Below are 26,971 nucleotides of genomic sequence, written 5' to 3' on the forward strand. Positions count from 1 at the left end.
TCCTTCCCTCTGCTCCCCACCCCTCCCAGTCCCAACCATCTCTTGCTCCTTCCCGCTGCTCCCCACCCCTCCCAGTCCCATCCATCTCCTGCTCCTTCCCTCTGCTCACCTCCTTTCCCAGTCCAATCCAATTCCTGGTCCTTCCCTCTGCTCCCCACCCACCCCTCCCAGTCCCATCCATCTCTTGCTCCTTCCCACCCCTCCCAGTCCCATCCATCTCCTGCTCCTTCCCACTGCTTCCCACCCTCCCAGTCCCATCCATCTCCTGCTCCTTCCCACTGCTTCCCACCCTCCCAGTCCCATCCATCTCTTGCTCCTTCCCTCTGCTCCCCACCCCTCCCAGTACTATCCATCTCCCCACCCCTCCCCCCCGCGCGAGGTCCAAGATGGTGACTCCGTTTACCCCCTCTCTTCCTCCCTCCCTCCCTCCGGCGCAGGCAGCAGTCTTTTCCAGCGTTCCTGGCAGCTGTAGCGATATACACGCTGCCTTCGGTCTGCCCCGGAAGCCTTCTCTTCAAGTTCCTGTTCCCACCTATGCGGGAACAGGAACTTGAAGAGAAGGCTTCGGGGCAGAGCCAAAGGCAGCGTGTACAACGCTACCGCTGCCAGGAACGCTGGAAAAGACTGCTGCCTGCGCCGGAGGGAGGGAGGAAGAGAGAGGAGTAGACGGAGACGCTCCTCTCCGTCCGCTTGGCTTCCCTGCCCTCTCTGTCTGCGTCCCGCCCGAAAGGAAATGACGTCAGAGGAAGGCGGGACGCAGATAGAGAGGGCAGGGAAGCCAATCGGACGGAGAGGAGCGCGTGCCTGCATGTGTTTTTTTTTTTTTTTTTTTTAACTTTTTTTTTTTTTTTTTTAACTAATGGCGCGGCAGCGCCTCGCGTCGTTTGGGGGCGCACTGCCCCCCCTCGCCCCCCCCAGTCTACGCCTATGTAATTAGTCAATTGCCAGAGAAGACACACAGAGGCAAATAAAATAATTACTGCATTGTTTTGCTCCCTTTGAACCACTAATTTCTTATTCTACATGGACTTGTTAAAAATAAAAAAGTTATATGTCCACAAATGAAGAGTTAAACCAGGTGCATGACTTTTCCATTCTATCTTGGACACCCTGCCTCAATCTGTACTGTATCATCACGAATCCGCCTTAAGGAGGCGGATCCCATAGCATCACCTCAGCCGGGGAGCTTTGCGCATGCTCAGTTGCTTTGTGTTGTTCATATAGATCAATGTGTATTAGGACTGATAAAAGCAGAAGCAAAAAGGAGACGTTTTCTGCATCCTCAGAACTGGAAATCCCTGCAAGCTCCAGCCCCAGATAAGGAGAGGAAGGTACTTTATCTGAGACCCTGAGAAATCAGCTCCCGTTTATATATTGTATTTTTTCCCCATCTTTTCTGGAACAGAGAAATCTCCAGCTTGAATTCATCCCAGCAGCTGCATAATTCAGAGCAAAATGACTGCCCTGGTTTCTGATCCGGTAAGAAATTCCTCTCTCTCATCTTGCACACAGGGCGTCAGCACTAAAAGGAAAAATGTCCTTTGCTGCTCTTTCAGCTTGCCCGTCTGTGTTCCTATGATCAAATTCCCCGCGCTGTTCTGAAGAGCGATGAAGAATTAACGCCGGAACAGCACGGGGAATTAAAGCCCTCCTTGACATGGTGAAACTAATAGCAAGTAAATTTATGTGTGCTATTAGTTTTGATCATCCTGCTGGAGGATTTTGCCTGGAAACGCGTCCAAGGCACAAACTTCTTGCAGGAAATGTTTAACAGGTTCAGGCTGTCAACGAAAAAGCCTGAACCTGTCAAACAGGGCTGGAGCCCCCTCCATCCCACCCTGGACACCAGGGGCTGGAGGGTCCACTGAACCTTTAGCATCCCTCAACTCCCCAACAGAAGCAAACACAACCCCCCCCCCCCCCCCCCGGACAGAGAGGGCTCCAGGTCTGGACCTCCAGCCCCCCGAACCCCCTCCCCATGTACCTTGAAATGACAGAAGAGGGAGTAATATTCCCCCCTTCCTACCAGTGCTGTCGCCAGATGGCGAAAACTTTTCCAGCACAAATATAGCACAATATAAATATTAATAAGGTCAGTATGAATAGTAATGAGGTAATCATAATCAAAAACAGAATCAGCAGCGGCATAATCAGAATCATCAGAGTCATCAGCATTAGCATAATTAGCACAATCAGCACCATAATTATAATTAGCACAAATTCATAAGCCATTCATCCATCCACCCACAAAACAAAAGTTCCCACCACGAACCTTTTGATCTAGGCACAGAAAAGAGATTTTACTTCTCCCAGGGTTCAACCTAAATCGTGTTTAATGTGGGATATAAATGCTGTAAATATTCTCATAACATGATGTCTTGTTTTAGTGGCCTTTTACCAGGAGAGAAAAAAATCTCTGTACGAATACATATAACACGTGCTAGGGTGTCTCTATAACCATCCCCTCCAAATTACACACTGATTACGATTTATAACAAATTACTACTATACCTATAAAAAGTAATACTTTCTCTATGTACATCTGTATGCTGCACAAGCTGGCTGGCATGTTTTTTTTTTTTTGTTACATTTGTACCCCACGCTTTCCCACTCATGGCAGGCTCAATGCGGCTTACATGGGGCAATGGAGGGTTAAGTGACTTGCCTAGAGTCACAAGGAGCTGCCTGTGCCTGAAGTGGGAATCGAACTCAGTTCCTCAGTTTGGAAATATAAGTGAGATTACATAAAAATGCTACCAACAATTAAGCACCAGGAACGCCTGCCCCTGCAGTAGAAAATAGAAAAATATTTTGTACAATGGGAAATGGCATGCACCAAATTTAAAATTACCGCTGGGCGCCTGTGCTAGCCTGGGAGTAACGTCAATTTGGCGCCCGCACTACCAGCGCATTAGCCATACCACATCTTAGTAAAAGGGCCCCTGAGTCACTTAATCCTCCATTGCCTCAGGTACAAACTTTGATAGTAAGCCCTCCAGGAAAATACCTAGTGTATCTGAATGAAAATGGCAAGCTAAATCCAAATCTAGTTTTAAGAATATCCTATATAATAATTCTCATCTCCAACATTCTGAGGCTGCCTGGAACCGTGGTTTCCGGCCAGAGATGCTCAGGAAAGTGGAGTAGAGAAAAGTGACGTCATTTCTGAAGTGCCACTGATTGGCCTTGCCTCCAGCCCGACGCCCAGCAACAAAACGCGACCCAGCCAGCACGAAATAGCGATCCAAGCAAACGGCGACCCAGCCAGCAGCAAACAGCGACACAGGTAGGGGGAGGAGTAGGGAAACACGCGGCGCGTGTTTCCCTACTCCTCCCCCTGCCTAGGAATCGCTGCAGACTGCCTACCAACCTACAGAGCTAACCACCCTCAATCGGAGAGCACGGAGGGCGGCGACATGGCGAATGAGCGTCGGAGAAGACGAAGAGGGAGGGCGGCGAGCGGAGGAGGTGGGTGAGGGCGAGGGTCGGGGTCCAGTAGTGGCGAGTCAGAGGAGGGGGGAGGGAAAGCGCAGCAGGTCCGATTCCAGCACGGCCGTCATCCCCGTTCACTCAAAAGAAAGCAAGCAAACCTATGACATGCTGCAGGACGTTCAATAGACAGGAGTGGAAGTGAACAAAGCAAGTCTATGGTAAGCAAGGAAGCCCATTGGTTAATCTCTGTTTCCACTCCCCAAAGCAGCCGTCAATCCTATACACTCAAAAAAAAAAAAAAAAAGGAAACCTAGGAGCTGCTTCTCATTGTTTTTACAGCTGTTTCCACTGGACAAAAGGAGGGGGGGAGACACACAGACCCTGCAACGGGGAGGGGGGACCCTGCAACTGGGAAAAAGGGAGGGGGAACCCTGCAACTGGGAAAAAAGGAGGAAGGGGTGGAGGGAGGGACCCTGTAATTGGGAAAATGGGAGGAGGGGGGACCCTGCAACTGCGAGGAAGGAAGGAAGGGAGGGGGGACACCCCTGCAAATGGGAGACATACCGGGGGGGGGGGGACGACCCTGGAACTGGGAGAGAGGGGGGGACCCTGGCACATACTCTCATTTCTCACACACACAATTGCACACAGTCTCACTCTCTCTCTGTCACACACACACACACACACACACTCGCACATTCATACTCTCTCAAACATACACACTCAGAAGAAAACCTTGCTAGCGCCCGTTTCCTTTAAAACAGAAACGGGCCTTTTTTACTAGTTGTGAAATAATACTAAACCTTAAAATCAGAGAAGACCTATAAAGCAAATCTACCATACCATAATAGCACTTATTTCCAGGAGTCACACAACAAGGACCTACATAGGAAACATATCAGTGGGCACTGGAACATTAATATACCTACTAGACAAACTGAATTAGTACAGATTGATCCCATACAGACATTTAATGGTATCAGACTAACTGGCCTCTTTCATAATTGCAGAACACAGGCAGACTCTCACTAAGAACGGAAAAAGTAAACACAAAGAATAGAAATTAGATGTAACATTAATATATAAAAATGCAGCCAAATTAGAAAATAAATATTGGTTTAATTTTAATAAATTTTTAGACCAGCATTTGGAGGCCAAAGCCTCCTTCCTCAGGTCAGGATGGTTTACTGATCTGAGGAAGGAGATTTTGGCCTCCAAAATCTAGTCAGAAATGTATTTAGACCAATAAAAAAGTTGTCTCTTTATTTTCTGTTAATGTGGAGTAAAACAGCTTCCATATTATTTCACCCTAAATTAAAAATAAAATGTATTTTTTTCTAGCTTTGTTGTGTGGCCATTTAATTTTTCTAATTGTGTAGGCCTCAGTCTCTGGTTACTATTTTCCTATCTTCTCTAACGCTTTCCAGGTTCTCATATCCATTTTTCTCTCTCGTCTTGTCTTCTTCATGTCTTCCACTACATCCATTTCCAACATTGATATTTCCCATGCTGCTTTCTTCTGTTTTACTGACTCTGTTTCCTCTCAGATAGCATTCATTCTTAGGGCCCTGTCTACTAAGCAGTGTTATAAGCACGCTAACATTTTTAATGCGCGTTAACTGTGTACATGCCTACAATATCCCTAAAGGCGCCTACATGGTTAGCATGCGCGCTAAGTGTAGGCACGCTAAAAACACTAACGCACCGTAGTAAACAGGGCCCATAGTATCCAATCTTCAGAATATTTTTACTGCTTTCCATCTCTTTCTCTCACTCAGGCCCTCCCATTCTTCTTCTCTTATTTTGCAGTCTTTCACAAACTCTTCTCTCTCTTTCTCCATGTTTCTCTCTCTCTCTCCCCATCCATACAGCACCTCCTGTCTGTTTCTTTCTGTTTCCCCCTATCCATACAGCACCTTCTTTCTGTGTTTCTCTCTCCTCCTCAGCATACAGCATCTCCTGTCTGAGCTCTCTCTTTTCTGTCATCCATGCAGCATATTCTGTGTGTTTCTCTTCCCTCTCTCCAGTCATGCAGCATATCCTCTCCCCCCCCCCCCCCCCCCCCAATCCGGAATACCCTGTCTCTTTCTCCGCTTTCCACATAGCATCTCCTCTCTCTCCCCCTTCCCCCACCCCAGCAATCCAGGATCTCTTCTCTGAGAATCAGGTGCTCTTTACATGAAGTGCACTGGTATGAGCTCTCACCATACAAACATGACGGCAGATAAGGGCCAAGTGGCCCATCCAGTCTGCCCATCCTCAGTAATCACTAACTCTTCCTTTTCCTAAGGAATCCCACATGTCTGTTCCAAGCTTTCTTAAATTCTGACACAGTCCTCATCTCCACGATCTCCACCGGGAGGCCGTTTCTCACATCCACCACCCTTTCCATGAAAGAGTATTTTCTTAGATTCCTTCAAAGGTTCATCTCCTGTACATTGATGCCACTGAGGTATTTAAACGTCTCTATCATATCCCGCCTCTCTGCCAGCGTATACATGTTGAGGTTCCTAAGCCTGTCCCTATATGTTTTATGATCGAGACCACTTACCAATTTTGTAGCCACCTTCTGTACTGAACCCATCCTGTTTATATCCGTCTGTTGGTGCTGTCTCCAGAATTGCACACCTTACTCTAAATGGAACCTCACCAGAGAATTATACAAGGGCACCTCTTTGTTCCTGCTGGTCATCCCTCTCCTTATGTACCCAAACATTCTTCTGGCTTTGACCGTCGCCTTTTCTACCTGTATTGAGACCTTAAGGTCATCAGACACAGTCACCCCCAAGTCCCGCTCTTCTTTCATACACAGAAGCACTTCACCCGCTATATTGTACCGCTCTCCTGGATTCTTGCAACCCAAGTGCATGACCTTGCATTTCTTAGTATTAAATCTTAGTTGCCAATTATTGGACTGTTCTTTAAGCTTTGCTAGATCCTTCCTCATGCCTTCCACACCCAGCTGAGAGATGGTCATACATGTGGCACTGAATGCAAAAGATTGGATAGCACTGATCTTGCTGCTGGACTGCTGTTTGAATCTTACTATTGGTGAGTTGTTTAGGGCTTCCTATGGGCTTCCTCTCATTTGACATGTGGAAATCACTAGCGTGGCTTTGTAAAAGAAACCCTTAGTTATTTAAAGTTGCTAATGAAGTAGGGATACCTAAACTAATAAAAAGGGTCTTAAATTTATTATTTGTATATTTTATGCTTTTCTTTTGTGTTTGCTTCTCACTGCATTGCAAATTAATTGTAGATTAGGGCAAATCACTGAGATGACAAATTTGTCCCCCTTTTCTGCCATCTGTATACTTTGTAAATAGATTAAAGCCTACTCATAGGAACAATACACAGACACATGCAGCTCTTAGACTCTCAGGGGTAGATGCAGTAAAAAAATTGTTACCCTTCCCTAACCGATTCCTTAGCGAATCGGTAAGCAACGGGCATGCATCAAGGAAATCGCATGCAAATGAGCTGGTCGCTGCTAGCTCATTTGCATGGGATTTCCTTCCAAGCCAGTTGGCCATGTGAGCATGTGCAGAGCAGCCAAGCGTTATGCTGGCTGCTCTGCACATGCCAATGACGTCCTTTATGGACGTCCTTCACTCAAAAAAACAAGTCGTCCCCATAATCGTTGCAGACAAACAGCTAAAGCTAATATGCTCTCCCTATCTCTCTATATAAAACACACCTCCAACATTCTAATGAAGCCTCACTTTCCCAACGTTCTAAAGTGAGGCGGCAGAGACCACTTTTTGAACATCAGTGTTTGCCCCGCCCACGCGCTGCTGATTGGCTGTGCCTCAGGTGATGCACACAAAGTACGGTTCCACCTCCCAAACACTCACATGGACTTAGAAACCACCAAGCCTTTGAATGGGACCGGTGCTGCAGAGGAGCAGGAGTGGGACAGCGAAGAAAATGCAGCGGCGTTCAGGAAAAAAAAAACAAACACACACGAGTCCCGCCCCTTCCTGAGGAGGGGGTAGCTACCAGCACGGGGACCAACCGCGAGGAAAGCGCGGACGAAGAACGCCACTAAACAACCACTACATCGCGGACCTTACTCTGCAAGCTGTTCATGTGGTGAGTCTCAAAGCCGGCGTTCAGTGCCTACAACAGAGACTTCCAAACACATGCGCCCTCAGCCCCGCCCCCCCTACAGAACGCCACCCACATTCCACACTAAAACCAAACCAACCCCCCCCCCCAAAAAAAACCCACCCAAACGGAAACCTCCGGTGCCCAACCCCCCCCTAAAAAAAACGGATAATAGCCCACCTGAGTGCCCAGCTGAAATCAGTGCCTACAAGGAGACCTCCAGACACATGCGCCCTCAGCCCCGTCCCCCCCTACAGAACACCACCCACATTCCACACTCGAAAAAAACCCATATCTACTCCTACTGCCTGCCTGCAACGGATCCCTCTGGTTTCAACAAAAATACAAGTGCCTACAAATACCACATCAGAGTGCCCTGCTGAATTAAGATTACTGTATCACACTCACACGCAGAGAATCACCCCCTACCAGCCACAAAAAACCCCCACATCTAATATGGACAATCAGCATCACTCACTAACACACATACATACAACCAAACTGCCCACCACCCAAAATGCCACACACTGCCATGAACAGACAACATCTTGCTTTCACACTCATACACACACACTCCCTCCCCCAACCCCCTTAATACAAAACTGAAACAGTAAAAACCTACATCTCTCTCTTACAAACACCCACAGAATCCCATAATCCCCCCCCCAAAAAAAAACACAAACACTCATACAGAACAACCCTACCCCACAAACACCCCCCTACAAACACCCCCCCCACAAAATGGCACACACACCCACAGACACCCACAACCTCCCTCAAAACTACAAACACTCATACAGAACAACGCTACCCTACCCCACAAACACCCCTCCCCCCAAAAAAAATAGCATACACCCATAGACCCCCACAACCCCCCCTCAAAACCACAAACACTCATACAGAACAATGCTACCCTACCCCACAAACACCCCTCCCCCCCCAAAAAAAATAGCATACACCCATAGACCCCCCACAACCCCCCCTCAAAACCACAAACACTCATACAGACTTTACAACTTAAAAAAAAAAACTCTTTTCCTTTTAAAAAAAAAATATATCCCTTAATATCAAACAGAAAAAGAAAACAAAAACAAAAAAACACATGCTAGCGCCCGTTTCATTTGTTTTGGAAACGGGCCTTTTTTACTAGTGTGTTAATATTTTGGCAGGCAGAAGGAGGAGGCAGGAGGCTGAGCTTGGGTTTTTATTTTTCCTGTGAGTTTCTACGGCCAAGGACCTGATGCCAAGAAGAAGGCACAGCTCCCTCTTCCAGGTCTCTCTCGGCCAATCACAGCACGTTTAGCTGTCACTGGTGTCAGCTAAACGCGCTGTGATTGGCTGAGAGGCTGTGGGGGGGGGCCTCGGGATAGCCAAGAGTGCACAGTTGATAATGCTATTTTCCTTGGTGCTGGGATTTCCATGTTTATTTTCTTGCAACGAGAGGTGCTTCCCGTGAGTGTTGGGAGAAGGCAGAGCAGTAGCCCTTCACTGAAAGCTGCAAACGTCCAAATGCTCGTCAGAGACGTCCTTTTTTGTTTTTGTGAGTGAAGGACGTCAAGGTTAGGCACTTTAGAAGGACATCCCGACAGGAAAATGTGTCAGGGTTAGGAGTAAATCTCATGGTCTGAATCGAGGAAACAAGTCTCTGGATAGTGGGTCTTGCAGCGCAGGAAGAGAGCATCCTCGTAGCCCCGTCTGATTGCTGCTTCCCTGTGAGTGTTGAGAGAAGGCAGAGCAGTAGCCTTTCACTGAAAGCTGCAAACGTCCAAATGCTCGTCAGAGACGTCCTTTTTTGTTTTTGTGAGTGAAGGACGTCGAAATTTGGCACTTTAGAAGGACGTCCCTGACGAGCACTTTTTTTTTCCAGATTGTCGTCCTAGACGTTTTTGAAGCTTACTATAGAGCTCTGCAAGATTTTTTTTCCCTTCTATTTCCCTCACAGCAGCCCCAACGAGAGGTGCAGACCTCACGTTAGGTTTTCCACGGTAAGGGGATCGGAAAACGGTAGTGCATCTTATTAAAATAGGAATTATACACATTATAATACTAATTTGCTCATCTGCATTCCGTTTTTGTTAGCTGCTACCGTGACAGGAAAATGGCTCAGAGAACCCTTTTGTGCAGGTCACGGTTTACTAACTGCACGTTGAACTGGATAGAACCAGTTTAAAACCCACGTTGCTGGCTCGTTAACTTTAGTGAATCTGGCCCTCAGTGTCTCTCCCCAGGCTTGACCCCAGCTCTCCTCTTTGCTGTCTATAGATACAAATCCACCAGCTTCTATCCCTCCCACCTCTTCTGTTACTGCTGCTGCCCTCCTCTTTTATCCACCCCACACAGACCAAAGTCTTTGGTCCACATGTGCAGATTTCTATTGCTCTTTCTTCCAGCAGCTGAATTAGCCAACATGTGAGATTTCAACTGTATAACTGGGAACCAGATAATCTATCCAGAATTCTAGATAGTTAAAGGAACAGAGATCTCTTCTAACTAATCTGCTGCAGATCCGATTTCACTGTTAGAGGTCGTACAACAATTATTATAATGGATTTGACTTAGGGTAGACACCCTCTTTGCTGTTCCAGGTATCAGTCATATTCAAGGATGTTGCTGCTTATTTCTTGGAAGTGGAGTGGAACATTTTGGGAGAATGGCAGAAGGAGCTGTACAAGATGATTATCAAGGAGATTCATGGCATTCTCATGTCCCGAGGTAAATTTTTCTCTATCTTTTATTATACAGGCACATTATGGAATCAGTGGTTGAAAAGACACAGGTAGCAGCTCACATGGACATGTGAAATGTAGAACCTGATGCCAACCCTTATCCAACAGGAGCCAGTGAAAGAAGCTGCTCCACTGTGCTGTAAGATACAGGGGCATATTCATGAAATGGCATCCAAAATTAGCACCAAAAATTTGTTCACTAAACCCCAATTCTCTAATGGCATGTAAGCACATAACTTTAAGTACAAGAACTTATACCATGTCAGAGGCTGGTGTAAATGTTCCTGCCTAAATCTGGCAGTTGTGTGCATGAGTAATAGTATTCTATAACGTACATGTGCAACTTCAAGACACACCCATGTATAACGCTACTTAGTTCCACACTATGACATTTAGGTGCTAACAGCCAGGTTCTATATATCGTGTCTAGCGTTCCACACCAAACTCCAAGCGTACTCTATAACAATGCATGTAACTTAAAAACCCAATCAGTGTTAATAACAGCACTTAACAAGCAATTATGAGCACTAATTGGCAATAATTAGAATCTACGTGCAAAACTCGCTAAGCGCCTAAATTCTAATGTGCGGAGCCAAAAAAGGGGCATGGTTATGGGTGGGGAACTGGGCATTCCAGAAATTTATGCACACTGTTATACAATATTTATGCCACGTGTACCTTGGCATAAATGGATACCCGTAGATTTAGGCGCTGGAATAGTAACTAAGCGTATTCTATATACCATGCCTATAAATTGTGTGCATAAATTTACATACTAGTTGCAAATTTGGGTTCCTGGGTTTACAGAATCCAGGGGAAATGTAAACCTTAAACCAGAGGCTTCATTCAAGACCAGCTTGTGTCTTGTCTCCCTTTTCCACTCAAAACAGTTTAGCACAGAGTACCAGAGTGAGGATTCACATTTCAGATTTCGTGCTGAGAACTACAGCTTCTGTGTAAGAGTATGACATGTTGGCTGCATTTTACTCAGTATATTGTACAGCATGTTACCCCTTCATGTAGCAACCAGAAGATTGGCAGCTACAATGCCTTCACCTAGGAGAGCCCTGACTGTATCAGCTAACCTCCAAGGTTAATCAGGTGGCAAGCTGCTGCTGCTTCTACTCTCCAAGCTTTGTCAGACATAGATACACACTCCAAATACACACCTTCGTGTACACACTCACACACTGCTTCTTCAGATCAAGAAACAAATAGAACCTCCCCATGGGTTCTACGTATACAATTTACATAAGTACATAAGTATTGCCATACTGGGACAGACCAAAGCTCCATCAAGCCCAGCATCCTGTTTCCAACAGTGACCAATCCAGGTCACAAATACATGGCAAAAAAAGTACAAAACATTTTATGCTGCTTATCTCAGAAATAGTGGATTTTCCCTAAGTCCAATTTAATAATGGTCTATGGACTTTTTCTTTAGGAAGCCGCCCAAATCTTTTTTAAACTCTGCTAAGCTAACCACCTTTACCACATTTTCTGGCAACAAATTCCAGAGTTGAACTACACGTTGACTGAAGAAAAATTTTCTCCAATTTGTTTTAAATTTACTACTTTGTAGCGTCATTGCATGCCCCCCTAGTCCTAGTATCAATTTAAATGTCATTTTCCTACTTTTTATTGACAGGTTATTCAATTGTAAATCCTGATGTTATATTCAAGATTCAAAAGGAAGATGAGAAATATTTCACTCAGCACTTTGAGTGGAAGGGAAAAGAAAACCCAAATGACCCCACCAAGAGTAAGTAAATATTTTGGATTTAAAGGGCTCTGCATTTTCAGATCACAGGAAATGAGTTATTGGCTTCAAATATTTGAAGACTTAAAATCTATTTCCTAATTTAATATTATCAGATCTTTGGTGAATTTTTGTAAATGTGTTTTCTTATCACAGGTCTTCCTATTGTGACATCTGTGTTCTCACTGAGTATTAAACAAGAGGAAGATCTCCCTTTCGTGAATTATCCTGAATCAGAGACATGTGAACAGATTCATCCTTCTTTAACAAGTAAGTGTAAATCTCCTCCTGCATATCTTTACTAAGGTCAATCGGGACCTTTCAGTAACTAAATACTGGAGGGAGGGATATAAGGTTATCATCCTCTCTCTTCTTCCCATTGTTTATTTTCCTACTTTCGATGGAGTAGGCTGATCTGGAGATGGAGGAAAACCTGATAGAGGTGGGATCAGACCTGCAAAACCCTTCATCCTAGAGTGTCATGGGGGTGAGAAATCTGTATTGTTAAAAGGACCATTGGTGGTGAAGAGGTTTCTCTGTTATGAAGGGAACATGAGTAAGAACAGGATGCAGTTTGAATGGACTTTTGTATTGCTGGTGGATTAGTGTAAATCACAGTACATAATGCAGAGACTGAATTAATGGTCCTTTTTTCACTCCATCTCCATTGAAATGTCATCTCTCTCAGGGATCAGTGTTTTCCCTTCTGTTATTTAATGATTTTCTAAGTGTTGTTTATACAGAAATTGAACAGTTTGGATTTGGGTGTCGCCTGTATGCTGATGGTATCGAGTCTGATACACACTGACCTGGTTTGTAGGATAAATTTTGAGACATCAGTGAGTGTCTAGAGGGGTTGGATAATAACACATTCAGATTAAATACTGAAAATAAGAGGCAATTCTAAAACGAGGAACTGATTTATAGGCGCCACAATATCGCAAGCTGAGCTCCAGTTCTATAACAGCATTTGGGCACCAAGATTCTGTTATAGAACACTAGTAAAAGAGGCCCGTTTCAGAGCAAATGAAACGGGTGCTAGCAAGGTTTTCGTCGCCAACACCCCCTCCCTCCCTGGCCAACCCCTTCGTTGTTCTGCCATTGCTCCGCCCCCAACTTCATGACGTTTGATGCGAGGGCGGGGCCCGGAGCGATTTCCCACCCCCTCCCCGCCTCCCTCCCTGCCAACCCCTTCGTTGTTCTGCCATTGCTCCGCCCCCGAGGGCGGGGCCTGGAGTGATTTTGGTGGCTTCACCACCACGAACCTTCGAACCTTTTTGAAGGAAGTCAGGGCTTGGCTTCACTGACGTCAGTGTCCTCAGAACGTTGAGGGTGAGTTTTATTATAGTAGATTATAAATCGGCCTCGACGTGCCTTATTTTAGGTGCTACTGTTTATGCCATGTCAGTGGCAGAGGTAAATGACTGAGCCTGAGTCCAATCCTGGGGCAAGCAGTTGCTTCCCCATGTCTGTCTCAATAGCAGACACGCCCATGGCCCATCCATGCCCTTCCCATGCATACGCCCTCCTTCAGTTTTGTGCTATATCACTTAGGTACTGCCTTATAGAATAGCACCAGTGCATTTACATGCATAACTGCCAATTATTGGCGTCTCTGTTGTGCATAAGTGGTGTAATTCTAAGCACCAGTTTATACAATTACCTTTTTAATGGATTTGGTTGTCATGAAGGGCTGAGGTTCCAGAGAATAAATTTACAGTAATGGACGTCTCTTTGAGGGTGATTACTTTTGTACAAAGATTGAGCATCTGTTTGGACTCAGATTTAAATCTCATTAAGCAGATGTCTATGGTAGTTTGACCATGTTTTGCTACTATGTGTGGAAGTAGCTAACCACAGTCTTCAAAGTGATCCAAACGTGTTTATTATCCAATGTATAACAAGGCAGACAGACTGAACCCAATGTATGAAATGAGGCCTTTATTTAAAAATACCTGACGTGGTCCACGTTCTACCCATGCATGGGCTGCATCAGGGGTTACAATACTAAAAATGACCAAACAAAAAAAAATGTAAAAACATACAAGAATAAAATAATATATAACACACATCACATAAAATATATGGGATCCATGTGATAACTTATGTGTACAAACAATGTACATAAAAAACGTACCATCTACAAAGACTTCCATGCAATCAGTTCAAATCATAAGAACTAAATACAACTTAAGACATCTAGGGGAGAATTCTACATATGGCACCAAAAAAGTGCTATTCTATAAACCGTGCTTAAAATTAGATATGATAAATAGAATAGCTCGTGCATGAATTCAGGTGTCTCCATTTGCACCAAAGAAAATGTGTAAATGTCCACACCTAAATTTGCATGCAGAGTCCCCATATTCTATAATTATGTCCGTAACTCAAAACCACGCTTCTGAAACACCCATGACGCTCCCATTTATGTGCCTCCTTTTTTGGGCCTCATGAAAAATTAGTGCCAGGAATTGCTTGTTAAAATTCTAATTATTGGCACTGATTAGCTTGTTATTCAATTAAATTGTGCATGCAATTTTTAGCGCTATATATTTATGACATTTATATCCCACATTATCCAACAACCTGAGTTCAATGTGGCTAACAATGCAGTGACATCACATCACACAGAACACAAAGTGAACATACTACTAGACTATAATACATAGTACATTGCAAAAGAAAGAGAAAGTAAAAAAAAAAAAAACAATGAAAACAAAGATTCAGTAACCAAAAATTGACTGGGCAGGGAGATCAGTATCCACACCTAAAAATTTCCAAAGAGGAAAGTTTTTAACATTTTACGAAATATCATGTAATCACACTGACCCCTAATTGACTTCGGCAGAGAGTTCCAACATTTCGTGCCCTGATAAGTAAATCCCTCTGCAAGAACTGATCTGTAAACAGTTTTCTTACAACTTGGATAATGAAGCGCTAGATAATCTCTTGACCCAAGAACAGCATTATGTTGTGGAAGATCAAGAAGAGATAGCATATATTGCCAGGAGACATACCATACAATATTTGGTAGATACGTGCACAGAGTTTAAAAGTGACCCTTGCTTTTACTGGGATCCAGAGCAGCTTAGATAGCAGTGGAGATGCCCTCTCAAAACACAAAACATTACAGACTAGCCGAGCTTCGGTGTTTTGGCCAATTTGGAGTTTTGGTAATTACAGTTCCTTGCAACCAGCATAGACTGCATTGCAGAAGTCTAATTGTGACAAAACAAGCATCTACACTAAGAGTCTGAAGGTCACAGTAGGGAAGAAGGATCCTCAGTTTCTGTAAGGTTTTAAAGGATTTGGACACAGCATTGGATACTTTTGGCTCAAAAGTTAGGTGACGATCAACAACCACTCCAGTACTCTTAGTGTAGACTCCAACAGATAAGCAGTGTGGTCGATCGTAAACTGTCTAAAGGTGTATGATCAAAAGGATTAGTGAATACAGGGGATTGTGTTTTGTCCCTATTCAATTTTAATTTAAAATCAGATGCTGTTAGGTCTTAACCTGATTTAACCACTAACTGAATTTCTTGAAAGTCTTGTGTAAAAGGGATGTAAATTGTGACATCATCCACATAAATAAAAGAATGGAACCCTTGAGCCTCCAATAGCCTACCTAAAGGTGCTATCATGACGTTAAATAAAATGGGAGACAGAGGAGAATCCTGATTTTGGTGCATTGATAAGAAAAGTTAGCATTGTGGATTGTTTTGTAAGATACATTTCTGCAACTAGGGAAATGTAAAATGAGATATTCTCTGGATGACACGGAAGCATTGCGTGGAGGTAAATCAATGAGTTCATTCATACAGGACAGTGACATACCAAATAAAGTTTGATGGAGCAATGCACATAGCTTGAATGAAATTCTGCTCTTTATAGGTAACCATTGTAGATTATGAAGGAGTGGAGTAGCTTTAGCAAAGCGCGGTGATTTACAAATTAGATGGGCAGCCATGTTTTCAACAGTTTGTAGTTTTTTTAAGAAGGCCGCATTTAATTCCAGCGTAGATAGAATTACAGTAGTCGATTTTTGTTAGAACAAGAGATTGGGTTAAGATCAAGAAGACTGGTCTTGTGATAAATGATCGCAATCTCTTTCGTTTCTGCTGCTGCCTGTAGCGCTTTCACACGGAGGTGAGAGGCGCTGTCAAGTCAGTGCAGGGGGCCCGGCATGGAGGGGGGAGGGAGCGGCGGCGAGGAGGGTAGCTGGAAATCTCGCCCGTTTTAATGGGCTTAATGGCTAGTATTTTAATAAAAAAAGCTTAGCAGTGACCAAATCGTATCAACGTTTGCATCCCTGTGCAAGGTGGAAGGTTCTCTGAAGTGTTCCTCACAATTATTCTTGAGAGTCGATACACCACATCTGATCTTCAAGATTTTCTGCTCGAAGTAAGTGGTAAGCTGATCTGCAGAAAGAACTACTTCATTAACAGCTGATAGATCTTTGGTATTGAAAAGAGTACCAATCAGATTAAAAAGCTTTCTAGTGTTCAAGAAGTCAGCCACCCACAAATTTGTTATAGTAGTTAGTTTTAGCTTCCTTTATAGCATTTTATAGTCTCTTGAGTGCTCTTCTCCACAGTAATGTACTCTTATCTGAGCAAACATTAGACCATTTCCTCTCAAGTCTCCTGCATTTCCGCTTCAATTGATGAATATGTTGATTAAACCAAGGTGACAGCCTACGCATTGGTCTAACCTTGAACTTTAACGGGGCTCTGTCATCAAGGATAGACCTGCATAGATCGTCCTACTTGGACATGAAATCCATCAAATCAGCCAGGGGGAGTGGTTATGGAATTAGGGGGCTAATGGATAGAAAGGTGTTGTTTAAAATATATTAGAAAACTGATTAAGTAAATAATATCAAATAGAGACGGGAAGGCGGTAGAACTAGAGGACATCAAATGAGGTTGAAGGGGGGCAGACTCAAGAAAAATGTCAGGAAGTATTTTTTCACGGAGAGTGGTGGATACTTGGAATGCCCTCCCGCGGGATGTGGTGGAGATGAAACGGTAACAGAATTCAAAAATGTGTGGGATAAACATAAAGGAATCCTGTTCAGAAGGAATGGATCCTTAGAAGCTTAGCAGAGATTGGGTGGCAGCACCGGTGGTGGGAGGCGGGGCTAGTGGTTGGAAGGTGGGGCTAGTGCTGGGCAGACTTCTACGGTCTGTGCCCTGAAAATGGCAGATACAAATCAAGGTCAGGTATACGTATAAAGTAGCACATATGAGTTTATCTTGTTGGGCAGCCTGGATGGACCGTAAAGGTCTTTTTCTGCCGTCACGTACTATGTTACTATCCTGCTTATTTTCGAAGGAGAAGGCCGGCCATCTTCTGACACAAATCGGGAGATAGCCGGCCTTCTCCTATAGCCGGTCAAATCGGTATAATCGAAAGCCGATTTTGGCCAGCTTCAACTGCTTTCTGTCGCAGGGCCAGCCAAAGTTAAAGGGGGCATTTCGGCAGGGTACGGAAGGCGGGATGGGGGCGTGGATACGAGATGGCCGGCTTCGGCCAATAATGGAAAAAAGAAGACCGGCTCTGACGAGCACTTGGCTGGCTTCACTTGGTCCATTTATTTTTAGGACCAAGCCTCAAAAAAGTGCCCCAACTGACCAGATGACCCTCAGAGGGAATCGGGGATCACCTCCCCTTACTCCCCCAGTGGTCACCAACCCCCCCCCCCACCCCAATTTTTTTTTTTACATTTTTGTGCCAGCTTCTATGCCAGCCTCAAATGTCATACCCAACTCCATGCCAGCACTATGCAGGTTCCTGGAGCAGTTTTTAGTGAGTACTGCAGTGCACTTCAGGCAGGCGGACCGAGGCCCATCCCCCCTACCTGTTACACTTGTGGTGGTAAATGTGAGCCCTCCAAAACCCACCACAAACCCACTGTACCCACATCTAGGTGCCCCCCTTCACCCGTAAGGGCTATGGTAGTGGTGTACAGTTGTGGGGAGTGGAGTTTGGGGGGGTTTGGGGGGCTCAGCACTCAAGGTAAGGGAGCTATGCACCTGGGATCAATTTGTGAAGTCCACCGCAGTGCCTCCTAGGGTGCCCGGTTGGTGTCCTGGCATGTCAGGGGGATCACTACACTATAAATGCTGGCTCCTCCCACGACCAAATGCATTGGATTTGGCCGGGTTTGAGATGGCCGCCATTAGTTTCCATTATTAGCAAAAACCAATGGCGGCCATCTCTAATGCCAGCGATTTCTAAGGCTGGCTCAAATGTTGAAATTTGGCCGGCCCCAACTGTATTATCGAAACGAAAGATGGCCGGCCATCTTGTTTTGATAATACGGTCGGGTATGCCGCTTTTCGGGGTCGCCCATATAGATGGCCGGCCCCGTTTGATTATGCCCATCCACGTTAGATGTATAAATAACTCAAGCGTTCTGAGTGGTGTGCTCTATATGAGCCTAAATTTTTATTCTAAAGTACTGCTGGAGTGTATAATGCATGCAACGTGTGCATAAAATTATTTTAAAAAGGAGCTCAGATATTTATATGTACATACCACCAGGGAGGAGGGCCTGGGATACACATTCCCAGTCTAAGTGGTGGTAGGCAATTGTGCATGTCTACCATGTGCCAAAAAGCACTGCTGCGGGACGTGCTGAGGCATCCCGCAGTAGTGCGCCAATTGTTGTATGCCAATCCGATGCTACAAAATAGGTTTTATTCTTTAGGGTGGGGGCATGTTTTTAGGGGGAGAGTAGGGGTTCCTCGTGCTAATTGGTTAGTGTGAGGGCATTGCCGCATGCCAGATTAGTGCGAGAGCCCCTAGCGCCTACAAAATAGATGATGGTAAGGGCTGCCATGCACTAATGGGGAAATTCGCAGTTGGCCATTAAGGGAAAAAGAAATGGGGTCATTTTACCTCAGCCACTTTTTAGCGCGGCTTAGTAAAAAGGAACCCTAAAAGTGTTAGTGCTCAGCACAACAATAAAAGATCAACAGAAAAATTATTATGTCAAGGCTTTAACCAAAGGTTTTACAACCTCTCATATCAAAACAAATTAAGTAATAAATCATAACCAATAGTTAATAAAATTACTCACAGAGTTATACATTTAACCATACTGATGTTAAAGGAGTTGCTTAGCACCTTCATCGTTTAAAACTTTCCTTGAAAATGATGCTACTATGCAGCAAGAATTACCACTCAGGACATTTAAATATAAGCCAAGACAATCAATTTAAAACCAACAGTTGTATAAAACATAAGGTCAAAGCCATACAGGTTTGTAAATCATTGTACTATACAAGTTCATCATTAAAAACTATTGAGTAAGAAAAGCATGAAAACTATTCAGAATTAAAAAAAAAAAAACCCCAACTAAAAACACAATAGAACACAAACTATCTTCTTCACAGCTGTGACAATGCATTTATTAATCACTGTTCACACAGTTTCTGGAAAATATATTTTGAAGCTGAGCATTTTACTTACTAAGATCCTTTCCCTGTTAGATATGTAACTTAACAACAAAAGTCATAATCACAAACCATCTCTTAAAAGCAGTAAAAAAACAAAAGAAAACTACTCCTCACCAGCAGTGTGCCCTGTAAGCCACAGTTCTCAACTGGTGTGTCGTGAGCACCCGGAAGGTATGCTGCAGGCCAGGACCAATACCCTAAACAGCTTTTTTGTTGTTTTGTTTTCTTTGGCATCACTCTTTTTCTTTTCCATTTCCTTCCCCTTCCCTCCAGCCAAACGTCCAGATCCCCCCCCCCCCCCCCGCTACTCCAGCTCCCCTGCTTCGCCAGCCTGCTCCTCCAGCGGTCAAAGCTTACCTCTTTGCTGGCAGTGGTAGTCATAATAAACTACCTGGACTGACCCAAATCCTTTCCTCTGCAGAGGGAAAGGATCCTGATCGGCCTAGGCAATTTGTTATGACTGCTACTGCCGATGAAGAAGTGAGGTTTGAGCGCTGGAGGGGGCTGGTGAAGGAGTGGTAGTGGATTCACGTGTGGCGTGGGAGGACGAGCTGAGGTCAGAAGAAGATGAGGCTCTGTATCCATGGGGAGGGGGGAACTGAGGCACTGGAGTCATGGGGGGGCCTCAGGGTAGAAGAGGGTGAGGTGCTGGAGACATGAGGGACTCAAGGTAGAAGAAGGTGAACTGCTGGAGTCATGAGGGGGGGCTGAGGGAAGAAGAGGGTGAGGTGCTGGAGTCATGGTGGGGAAGAATGTTCAGGGCAGAAGTGGGGGAACTGCTGAAGTCCCAGGGGAGGGATTGAGAGAGGTGCTGGAATCACAGGGGGAGGGGCTGAGGGCAACAGAGGGTGAGGTGCCAGAGTCACAATGGGGGGGGGGAGGGTTCAGGGCAGAAGGCAGAAGTGGGGGAGATGCTGAAATCTATGGGGAGGGACTGAGGGCAGAAGAAGGTGAGATGCTGCAGCCCAAGCCGCCATACTCCTAGCACCTCCTTCCCCCCACCCCCCTGACAGACTTCCAGTGTCTAGGTAGGCATACCTGTCTCCCTGGTGGTCCAGTGGGGTTTCGTTGAGGGCAGGAGCTCAGCCTCCTCACTCCTACCCCTAGTGACTCCATTTCAAAATGGCAGCTGTGACTTCTCATGGCAGCTCGCATGTGGCCCGGCACTGAATATCCAGAGCTAATCTAGCCAGTGACAGCATTTTAAAAAACGCTGACCATCACCAGCTGAATATCGGGGGGATAATGATTTAGCAGATTTCCACTTGGTGGCATCAGGAAGATTCTGATTTCTGATATGATTTCTGATGAGTTGAGTCCATGTTAAAGAAAAAAAACCTCTCGATAACAGAAATTGTATTATGTTTATGCAGTAACAGCATCCACAATAGAACTGTTTGTATCGCTTGAGGAAAGGAGTTGCCACCTCCGTATTAAAATTATCCGAGTATTACTAGAATAGATTTCTGATGGCAATCAGTACCACAGCACCCTCTCTTTTTGGCTCTGTATTGGTGGAAGAACCTAGGAAAACTGCATAATTCTGAGCACTTACCGTGTAAGCTAGGGTAATTTTTCTAGACATATTGTACTATCTTTTTCCTATAACAGGCTCCCATAATGTCAAGCCTGGCATTGTAATCCGATTTGAGCAAGAGAGATTCAAAACCGAGCCTCAGGAATCTGAGGAAAGAGGAAATATGACCACTACAGGCACATGTGAGGAACTGGATGAAGCAGGTAATGTAGTTTGGATTAAAGTGAGAAATGGGGTAATGCAAACATTTTCTTCAAGAAAGACACCTCCTGTGGACCAGGCACTGTTAGAATGAGGTGTTATAATCATGGCCCCTGATTCTAACCTGTTATGAGGATAATATGTTGCTCTATCTCTTTTACGTTTACTTTTCTCTTTTCATTATCATTCATCTCTGCCTTTTTTTGCCATTCATTCCTTCTCTTTCTCTTGTTCTCCCCCAGCATTTTCCTGTCTCTCTGTCCCTTCCCTTCATCTTCTATCTGTCTCTCATCTTTTATTTATTTATTTTATTTTATTGCATTTGTATCCCACATTTTCCCACCTATTTGCGGGCTCAGTGTGGCTTACAATACATTGTAATGATGGAAGTACAATTTGTTACATCACAATTATGGTTACATTGTGAGGAGTTAAGTTAAAACAAGGTCCAGGTATCGTTAAGGGGAATGAAACAGTGGGGAAGAACGACTAACAATAGAAGAACAACTGATACTGATAGGGCAACAGAACATTAGCAGTAGAACGTTCTGGCTTAATATATTTTTACCTGTAAAATGAGATCTAAATGTGTTAAAGTTACGGGGGATAATAGTACAGAGGAAAATGTATTGATGCATTGTTAACACTGTGTGTGTTAACAATGCATCAGTTTTTGTAATCTTCCTTGTATCTGTCACTTTCTCAGAGCTGCTCCAAGATGCTAAATCTCCCTCCCTACCTCCAGCAGCTTGTAGTTTTTGTTCTTTCTGAGCCACTCAGTGCAGCCAGTGGGAGAGATGCAGGCAGGATAGTGTTGTTGGAACAGGCAGGATAGTCTTATTGGAAGAGGCTGGAGGAAAGGTGGCCCCCACTGGGATCAGCAGGAAGAAAGAGCACCAGAATAGAAGGAAGCAGGAAGAGGAGAGAGTGAAGCAGAATGATTCAACATGGCATCAGGATGGAGGCAGGGAGGGATAGAAGAGGAGGAAGGAAGATGACTCTTCCCCCTCAATGGAAGCAAATGTGGAGACAGGCAGGCTCCCATAATGGAAGTAGCAAAAGGGGGGAAAGGAGGATGACCATTATAATCCATATTAAGAGAGAGGAAGGTTGTGTAACCCTTCCACCGGCAGTAGAATGGGGAAAGGAGACAGGAAAAGCACTGAAAGCACCGTTATCTAGAGATATCTGGAGATATGATAGAAGTGTATAAAATAATGAGTGGAATGGATCGGGTGGATGTGAAGCGACTGTTCACGCTATCCAAAAATACTAGGACTAGAGGGCATGAGTTGAAGCTACAGTGTGGTAAATTTAAAACGAATCGGAGAAAATTTTTCTTCACCCAACGTGTAATTAGACTCTGGAATTCATTGCCGGAGAACGTGGTACGGGCGGTTAGCTTGACGGAGTTTAAAAAGGGGTTAGATAGATTCCTAAAGGACAAGTCCATAGACCGCTATTAAATGGACTGGAAAAATTCCTCATTTTTAGGTACAACTTGTCTGGAATGTTTTTACGTTTGGGGAGCGTGCCAGGTGCCCTTGACCTGGATTGGCCACTGTCGGTGACAGGATGCTGGGCTAGATGGACCTTTGGTCTTTCCCAGTATGGCACTACTTATGTACTTATGTACTTATCTGAGTGTAGGAATTTGTGTTCAATATCATGGTTCATTTTCAGGGCGACAGAGGGTCCTTATCTCCTTCCATTGGGATATTTACGTTTTCAGAACTCATAAAATTCCCATCATCTCAGTTTCAGCCAAGCAGGGCCAGCTCAAGGGGGTGTGGCACCCTGAACCAACTTGTGAGATCAAAGGACACCCTCTCACTGCTGTGGAAGGTGAGCTAGTGAGACAGACTTTTGGTGCCCTTGAAGTTTGTCCCCCTGAGCCAGTGCCTCACCTGTCTCATGCCTTAAGCTGGTCCTGTAGCCAAGTGTTACTTTTCTTAGGGCTTACGTTTTCCTTTAAATCCTGAAGCTATTTTTCCTTACTTCTTACAGGCAGTGAAAGTCTCACTGCTGAGCCCATAGTAGAGATTCTGAAAATGGAAGCGGTTCCTGTTGGTGACCAGGTGGACAGAGGAGAGGAGGATACTGATACCAAGAGCGGTGAGCCAAGAATTCCTTTATAATAAATTCCTTGCTATGAGCTGTGGAGTATTGCTAAATTTTCACATAGATGGTCAGTGTTACTAGTGATTTTCAGTTACGTTTTTATTTCTGAGTAATTAGAATTCAGTTTTCTTAAGCTATCAGGTTTGAGGTTCAGGGACCATGTCCTGAATGAATCTCAGGTCTCTAGCCAGGTGTTAACAGTTTTTGGTGAGTGAAGGGAATCGTTGCACAGATTGGAATTGAGGATGAAATGTACAGAACCAGTGAATGAGATCTGGATGGTCTGTGTTTCTTTTCATGTTTCATTGTCCACTGTATACCTTATCTACATGCAACACTATTTTCCAGTGGCGTTCCTAGGGGGGATGATACCCGGGGTGGATCGCCGATGAACCCCCCTCCACCCCGGGTGCACACCGCTGGGGGGGGGTGCCACGCGCCAGTCAGCTTCGTTCGTTTCCATGCTCCCTCTGCCCCGGAACAGGTTACTTCCTGTTCCGGGGCAGAGGGAGCATGGAAACGAACGAAGCTGACCGGCGCGCGGCACCCCCCCCCAGCGGCGTGCACCTGGGGCAGACCGCCCCCACCCCCCCCCCCCCCCATTGGTACGCCACTGCTATTTTCTGTAACATAGGCAGGCGGCACATCCACCCAGCATGTCACCTTATTACTGTACATATTCAGCAAATGACCAGACTTGACACAAGTGTTATGGGGACTTATTGGTCGCAGCTTTTATTATTATGCATCAATACTCATAATTTAGGAAGCATCCAAGCCACATCCAGTTGACATTGCTGTATACTCCACCTGTTCTTTTCCAGTTGGGTGGTTGTTCCTTCTGAAGATGTATACTCACTCGTGTTGTCATTATTCAGCTGGGTCATGTGGCAAGTTTCACTGTTAATGGCAGAGAGCTGTATTCCATGCCCTCTTTGTAATTCCAGATGTACTCTGACCCACCTTGTTGTCACGTGACCTAACTTGATAACAAGGTTTGGCTTTTTTGCAGTGGAGCAGCTCCAATTCATACCCACTTTAATTTCGAGCTTTGCTTCTCTATAGGACAGCTTAGTTTCACGCCCACCTTCCCCTCCAGCTGTGCGTTTCTATAGTATCAGGGCACCTATTCTAGGCCTAAAGTCCTTGTGTCAAGTAGAATGTAATGCTGCCTTTCACACAGACTGTTTCATGGAGGAAAGTTCATGGAGGAAAAGTCCATAGTCTGCTATTGAGACAGACATGCGGAAGCAACTTCTTGCCCTGGGATGTGTAGCATAGAATTTTGCCACGATTTGGGTTTCTACCAGGTACTTGTGACCTGGCTTGGCCACTGTTCGAAACAGGATACTGGGCTAGATGGACCATTGGTCTGACCCAGTATGGCTACTCTTATGTTCTTATAAGAACATAAGTATTGCCACACTGGGACATACCAAAGGTCCATCAAGCCCAGTATCCTGTTTCCAACAGTGGCCAATCAAGGTCACAAATACCTAGCAAGATCCTAAAAACATTCAATACATTTTATGCTGCTTATCTCAGAAATAAGCAGTGGATTTTCCCCAAGTCATTTTAATAATGGTCTATGGACTTTTCCTTTAGGAAACTGTCCAAACCTTTTTTAAACCCTGCTAAGCTAACCGCCTTTACCACATTCTCTGGCAACGAATTCCACAGTTTAATTACACGTTGAGTGAAGAAAGCTTTTCTCCAATTTGTTTTAAATGTACTACTTTGTAGCTTCATCGCATGCCCCTAGTCCTAGTATTTTTGGAAAGCGCAAACAAACGATTCACGTCTACCCGTTCCACTCCACTCATTATTTTATAGACCTCAGTCATATCTCCCCTTAGCTGTCTTTTCTCCAAGCTGAAGAGCCCTAGCCGCTTCAGTCTTTCCACATAGGGAAGTCGTCCCATCCCCTTTATCATTTTCGTCGCCCTTTTCTGTACCTTTTGTAATACCACTATATCTTTTTTGAGATGTGGCGACCAGAATTAACGCAATATTCAAGGTGTGGTTGCACCATGGACCGATACAAAGGCAGGAGGATGTGGTTAACAGTGGTTAGTGCATCTGGGTTTTAAAAATGTTTGGACAAGTTCCTGGAGGAAAAGTCCAAAGTCTGCTATGGAGACTGACATGGGGAAGCCACTGTTTTCTCTAGGATTGGTAACATGGAATGTTGCTACTATTTGGGAGTCTGCAAGGTACTTGTGACCTGTCTTGGTCACTGTTTGGAAACAGGATACTGGGCTACATGGACCATTGGTCTGACCCAGTATGGCTATTCTTATGTTCTTATGGATATTTCTTTAGTACCAGTGTACCCGCAGCAGCAATGACAATCAGGTGATTACAGTAATGCGTGCCTTAAGATGATCAAAATTAATGAGTATATACTGTTTATCTAAAGAATACAATAAGGAAGATAAGTATTATACTTGCAGAAAGATGAAACTTAACAAGAATTGCTCATTCACTAAGAAACATAGAGTACTGTATATGCAATAAGATGAAATTAACAAGCATATATTGTTCCTAACATACAATAAGGAAGAAAGTACCATACGTTCAATAAGATGATAAAATTTATCAAGCATGTCGTGTTCGGAGAACAGATACAATACGGAAGATATAGTAAGATTTGTGCAATAAGCTAGACAACATTAAGAAGCCTATATGTAACAGGTACAGTAAGGGAGATGTGGAGGAGCCTTTTTGATATGATGTCTAAGTCCAACTTTGGATGTTTTGCACAAAATGTCCAAAATTCAAATAGGAAAGAAGGTCATTTTTGAAAAAGAAAGTCTATCTTTTTTTTTTTTTTTTTTTTTTTTCAAAAATACTGTTTCGAACAAGGCTTTGTGCTTTAGACTTTTTGTTTTTTGGTCCGTTTTTGAAAAAAAACAAAAAACGAGTAAGTGTAAAATGTAGTGTTTCATGCCATTGGGATATAGGAGGAGCCAGCAATTTTAGTAGACTGGTCCCCTAGACATCCCAGGAGAGCAATAGGGCACCCTACAGGGCACTTCTGTGCATTTCATGAAAATGCTCCCAGGTGCACATCTCACCTTTGCTCCCTTATCTTGTCCCCTGAACCCTCCAAAACCCACCCAGAACACAATGTCCCCCATTGTACACCACTACAGTAGCCCTTATGGGTGAAGGGGACACCTATCTGTGGGTACAGTAGGGTTTTGGTGACTTTGGGAGGGGTCACAGTTTCCACCACAAGTGTGGCAGGTAGATGGCGATAGGGACCTGGGTCCCCCACTGTGCACTATACTGACCACTACACTACTCCAGGGAGTTGCATGTTGCTCTAAAAGACCTAAGTTTAACATCTGAGGCTGTCAGAGAGGCTGGTAAGTCACATTTTTATTCACATTTTTTGGGGGGTGAGAGGGGTGGTCAGTGACCACTGGGGGGGGGGGGGGGTTATTGAGGGGGGGGGGGGTCACTGGTCATTTAGGGCATCTTTTTGTGCCTTGTTCATTTTGAAAACAGGTCTAGACCAAAATATCTTGTTTTGTTCCATTATGGCTGAAAAACGTCCAGGTGTTAGGAATGCCCAGCTCCCACCTTTACCATGCCCCGACACACCTCCTTGTGATAT

General features: G+C 44.6%; 1 pseudogene; it reads left to right on the forward strand.

Moving 5' to 3' along the window:
• The window catches only part of LOC115462068, a 199,128-nt pseudogene that overhangs the window by 8,506 nt on the left and 163,651 nt on the right, over positions 1-26,971 (forward strand).

The sequence above is a fragment of the Microcaecilia unicolor genome, chromosome 2 (assembly GCF_901765095.1).
Source record: "Microcaecilia unicolor chromosome 2, aMicUni1.1, whole genome shotgun sequence".
NCBI classification, from domain to species: domain Eukaryota; kingdom Metazoa; phylum Chordata; class Amphibia; order Gymnophiona; family Siphonopidae; genus Microcaecilia; species Microcaecilia unicolor.